At 44.3% G+C, this 6,040-nt stretch overlaps 1 pseudogene; it reads left to right on the top strand.

Annotated features, from left to right (window-relative positions):
- The first annotated feature begins 4,955 nt into the window (after nucleotides 1–4,955).
- LOC122551196 lies at nucleotides 4,956–5,161 on the top strand (annotated as a pseudogene).
- Nucleotides 5,162–6,040: the final 879 nt, after the last annotated feature.

The following is a 6,040-nucleotide window of genomic DNA, read 5'->3' as shown; positions in this document are numbered from 1 at the left end:
ATTTAGGACAGAGATGAGGAGAAATTTCTTCACCCAGAGAGTAGTGGCTGTGGTGGAATGCTCTGCCCAGAGGGCAGTGGAGGCCCAGTCTCTGGATTTATTTAAGAAAGAGTTGGATAGAGCTCTCAAGGATAGTGGAATCAAGGGTTATGGAGATAAGGCAGGAACAGGATACTGATTAAGGATGATCAGCCATGATTATATTGAATGGTGGTGCAGGCTCAACGGGCTGAATGGCCTACTCCTGCACCTATTGTCTGTTGTCAAAGTCTCCTCTGTATCTTCCCCAGACTTCTTAAATTGAGTTCTGATGAAGAGCTGCTGGACTTGAAACATTAACTCTGCTTTCTTCCCACAGATGCTGCCCGATCTGCTGAGTTTTTCCAGCAATTTTTGTTTTTGTTTCAGATCTCCAGCTTTCCACGCTTCTTTATTTCATTCTTGCATTTTGCTGCCTTACACTTTTCTGGATAGATTATTGCACCGACTAACAAGCATTTATAGCTGGTCTCTCATCGTGTGGGGGGGTGGTGAAAAGAGATGATTGATGGTGATTTAACCTGAGGGTCACCACACCTCAGGTGAGGAGATTTCAGCAGTAGAGCCCTTCTGGGTAATCTCAGGGTAAGCTTTAAGAGACATTCACCATTGTATTGTAACATGTGAGCTGAAAGATTAAAGATCTCAAACTCCACCTTAATTTGGGCCACTTAAAGCATAACATGCTGACAGAAGCAGTTTGCAACCAAATTACTCAATATTAGCCAGACATTATCTGTCAATGGAATATTCATGCATGTTAATGAACTGTAATATATGCCTGTTGGATATTTTAATACCATGCTATCCACATCTAGTTTATTTATGTGATGGGAGATAAACTAAGAACTGCTGCATCAGGTAGAAATACCTGCCTGGAAGCAAACACGAATAATTGTTCGCACTAGTCACTGTTCATAAAAAGAATCAATTGAATAACAGTTTCCTAAATGTAAAAGCATTTGGACATTCAGCAACATCAGTTTCTGTCAGTGTGGAAAACAGAGCAGGTTTCTTTCTGATTAAAACCTAAATTCTTTCAAGCAAGAAGATAGCGACACGCTTTCATCAACCTGTTTGTAATTGATTAACTTAATGTGACTGTCAGTGTGTAACAGTAGCTATAACAAATACCTGTTGGGTCTTTCAATATCATTACCTACATTTTGTTCTTAGGTTCTAGGTGATAACGTATGTATTGCTGCATTGGGTTTGAATAAGCACACATCAAGCAGGAACATGAGTGAGTATGAACATTGGGACAGAGTAGGAACGGAGATAGATAAGGTGCACAAAGAGAGCAGGAGCACAGAGATAGAGAGAGTAGGGGCATGGAGAGAGACTAGGGGACAGGGAGAGAGTGGAAGCATGGGGAGAACAAGACAGTGGGAAAAGCAAAAGCACAGGAGAGCAGAAACATAGGGAGAGGTGGAACACATGGACAGCAGAACTTAAGAGTAAGAAGGTCAGGGAGATAATATTCGGGAAGCACAGACTCAGGTGGATGCATCTTGTTTCCTTTCACATGTGATCTTGGCAGTTTCTGACTGGTATAGTTGGCCTTGAGTTGTGGAAAGTTTGAGAATCCTTGTCGTGTTGAAAGTTTCCGAGGACCTCAAGAGAATAGGCTTGACTCTTCACTAAGAATGGAGTTGGGCGTAGATGGGAAAAAGGAATTGAGGCCACAGTTAGATCAGCCATGACCCTTATGAGGTGAGAGCGTAGGGTTGAGGAAGTTGGATCACCAACTCCTAACTTGCATGCTCTTATGTTTGTACGTAAGCAGTTGGGGTTTAGCAATGAAAATGGTTGTACGATACAAGATCCAGTTACTATCAGGAGAGATTATCAACTTCATTCTAGATGGTCAAACCCAAATTTTCAATCAGGAATCATTGGTTTATCATAAGAATTGTGTCCACAGCTTATTTCTCTGCTACCATGTTGATGTTTCACCATGATTAACCTTGGTGCTCTTAGATTGTAACTGATCCAGTGTTTGGCCGCCAATCTTGACTTTGTGCCAAGTAATGGCAAAACATATTCCAATGGCGAGAGAGTCCTTGGAGCAGAACGGACTGGAATTGAATAGGGAAGCCATGTGTCAGTTAGCTCAGTTGGCTGGATGGCTGTTTGGCTAAATGCAGTGTGATGCCCAACAACACAGGATTCAATCCCTGCATTGGCTGAGGTTACCATTGAAGGACCCTCCCTCTCAACCTTGCTCCTTCTCTGAGGCGTGGTGACCTTCTGGTCAAACCACCACCAATTGACTCTCTCTGTGAGAGAGCAGCCATATTTTCCAGGAGGGGTACGGTGACATTACCTTCAAATGTAATCTGGATCCAGCTGATTCTGGGAGAATTCCCTGGAAAATTTAAACTTCTAACAGGCAATTGCCCTGTGCCTGGAAACCTTTGAGAAAGTCCTTTGAAAAATAATTTGGAGGGTTCTGACTCAGTTCACCTGAGTACTTACTCAGGGAAGGGCAGAAGATTAAAAATCATGTTTAACACCTGGATATCTATTAAACAGACCTCCTCTCCAATTCACCTTGTACCAAATCTCCTAGTCCCCTCAACTTGACCAGGTCTGATGCTGCCCTCCCCTGATTGACTCTGCTGGACCAGACACCCAATCCTCACTGCGGCTTATTCCCACCCCCAGTCCTGATAGCCAGCTGCTCCACCAGGTTTACACCCCCCTGAACCTGATTTCGCACCCCCCCTCCACCCCCATCCCCACCGGCCTGACCTATTACACCCATACCCCCAGCCTTGACCTTATCCTGTCAGAACTGAATGCCGCATGGAAGCCAGCCTAACCCTCCTCCACACTCCCATATTTGACCACCCCTCTTTGATTTATCAGACTGACTCTGCTCGGCATCCCCTCACTGCCTCAACCCACATTACAGCTGCAGCCAAAATTGACCGCCACCATCAAAGCTGAACCGATACTCCACCCCACCAGCTTTACACACTCCACATTTGTCAGAGCATCCTGACAGCTGGTAGATTCAACACATCCCTAACCCTCACTGACACTCACTGGCTCTCACTGGCTTGGATTCCACCCCCCCCCTCCCCTGTGTAAGCACAGATTCAATTACCTGGCACACTGGCACCTTACCCACCTGGCACTCTACCCCACTTACCCCTGGCACCCCAACCCCTTACCCACTCATTACCCTCCCTACTCATCTATCTGGCATCCCTGCTTACCCATGTGGCACTCTTACCTACCTGGTACCATTCCTACTCACACATTTGACACCCTAACCCCTCACCCTTACCCAACTGATACCCTCCCTACTCACCCATTTGGCACTCTAACCCCCCTTACCCACCTGGTACCCTGGTCTTCACCAGCTTGGTATTCTGCCACCCCCTTACCCACCTGGTACTCAACCTTCCTTACCCATCAGGCACCCTCTACTCACACATTTGACACCCGAAACCCCCTTACCCACATGGTACTCTACCTTACCCACCTGGTACCCTCCCCACTCAGCTGTTTGTCACTTTAGCCCTCGCCCCCTTACCCACTCTACTGTCCTTACACATCTGGCACTTTACCCATCTCTCCCACCTGGCACCCTAAGCCCACACTTCCTTTATATGCTTGCCTTTTCACAGAAGCTGTCAAAATGGCTGAGCTAAACTGCTGGACATTTCAATGCCAAACTACAGTACTCTGACTGCTGCAAAAAAGGGAGCTAATGTTTCTATACAAGCTAATGTTTCTGCAAAGATTTCTTCGCTCCTGCATTCCTTGCATTCCCTGTTCCGGAATCTCCAGCAGAAAGCCCTTCTAAAAGCAGGTGCATAATTTTTAATCCAGAGTAAAATAGGATTTTCAACTCTGGAATATCTGGGTCTATGCTTCTGTATAAAGCAAAATCCTTGAGATATATCCCAAATGCCAGCATTTATTGTCTGTCTCTAGCTGCACCTGATAACCGTGATAGTGACTTTTTCTTAAATCTTTACTCTTCATGTGGTGAGAGTAATCACACTGAGTTTTTTGGCAGGGAGTTCCAAGATTTTGACAGTGGAATATTTCCAAGTCAGGAGATAGTTTGCAATTCGCACTGATGGTGAACCTAAAGCACTATTCACCCAAAGTGTCTGTGACCTCGGACCCTGACAACATTAATTTGGTGAGACACTGTAAAAGAATTGCTCTCAATTGCTTTTTACCAATTCCTTATAGATTGCAGTTAGAACTCTTTGGAGCAATTTACACTAAATTATAGAGTGCTGTCATGGTGTTCAGCTCAATTGATAGTGGGTCCCTGCTATTACTGCCAGTAATGTGCTATAATGGAGACATGGATTGACAGAACAGAGAAATTCTTTGCATCAAAGGCAATCGCAGTTTGAGGCCAGGTGAAGGTGGCAGCATTCTCGTCACTTAGAGCTAACAATCACCTTCGATCTTTCCCTCCCAACTCCACCGAGGGAGTTGAATGCTGACATGGCCTATACTTGTGCTGTCAAGAGTCCTCTCATCATCATAAAAGAGGAACTTTGAATACATTGACGAGAGTGCTAGGGTTGCTGGTTGGGAAATGGCCATGTCATGTTTGTAATATCGTTGACATATTGTCACAAGAATGATTCTCCCTCTCCTACTTTCTGAGCGTGTTAAATGCAAATCCAAAACGAAGGCTTGAAAAGGTCAAGGATGTGGGAAGAAGGCATTTAGCTAAACTTGCTGGGTCTAATGTTCTTTCTCAAATACTGGTGCTCAGAGGCAGGCTGGTGGCAAAATTACATCTCCAAATCCAGATGACCAGAAGCAACAACTTGGGCCTTTAATGTAGAGCAAAAACATTCCAAGGCATTTTTTAGGAACACACACAGGCTAAGCTTGATACTGGGTCAACAAAGGGCTTTCTCAGAATCACAGAGCCACATTCTTGGCCTTTTGGCTAAGATCATGTGTAGTTCTGCTTTTATCAGTTTTAATTCTTATCAGTTTTAATATCTGATACATCCCTGAATCAGGGACTGGATGTTAAGCGATTTTTGCAGGAAGAAGTTGGGTTAGGAGCTTGTTCCACCAACTTCGTGCATCGTCCTAGTATTGCAGTACTTCTGGGAATAGTGCACTAAAATTTGCAGCACGATGGCTCAGTGGTTAGCACTGTTGCCACACAGCAACAGGGTCCCGGGTTTGATTCCAACCTCTGTGTGGAGTTTGCACGTTGTCTGCATGGGTTTCCTCCGGGTACTCTGGTTTCCTCCCACATTCCAAAGATGTGCAGGTCAGGTGAATTGGCCATGTTAAATTGTCAATTAGGTGCATTAGTCAGAGGGGAAAGGGGTTTGGGTGAGTTACTCTTTGGAGGACGAGAATGCTGCCACCTTCACCTGGCCTCAAACTGCGTTTGCCTTTGATGCAAAGAATTTCTCTGTTCTATCAATCCATGTCTCCATTATAGCACATTACTGGCAGTAATAGCAGGGACCCACTATCAATTGAGCTGAACACCATGACATGTTGGGCTGAAGGGTTTGTTTCTGCACTGTAGGGAATCTAATTATCTGATTAAATAAAGGCCGTTTGGCCCATTATTTCTGTACCGGCTCTCCGAATGAGCATCGTGATTTATTGCCATTCTCCTTCCTGTTGCCTGTACCCTTGAACATTGTTTCTTTTAAAATAGCCACCTAACATCCTCCAGAATGGATCAATTGCACCACACGTCCAGGCAGTACATTCCAGACAGAACTGCCAGTGGTGCGAAAATTTATTTTTGTCACATCACATTCGCAAATCACTTTATATTTGTGCCTTTTTGTTCTTGATCCTTTTATGAGTAAGATCTGTTTGAGTCTATTATGAAGAATGTAATAAAGTATTTTTGAAATATATAATTTAATCAAACAGAGACAGCACGGCTTCACAAAGGGGAAATTTATTAGAATTCTTTGACGAGGGTACAGGTAATATAAAATAAGGGGAAAGCGGGTGGATTTAATATATTTGGATT

The sequence above is a fragment of the Chiloscyllium plagiosum genome, chromosome 6 (assembly GCF_004010195.1).
Source record: "Chiloscyllium plagiosum isolate BGI_BamShark_2017 chromosome 6, ASM401019v2, whole genome shotgun sequence".
Lineage (NCBI taxonomy): Eukaryota > Metazoa > Chordata > Chondrichthyes > Orectolobiformes > Hemiscylliidae > Chiloscyllium > Chiloscyllium plagiosum.
This window is presented reverse-complemented; position numbering and strand designations above follow the sequence as displayed.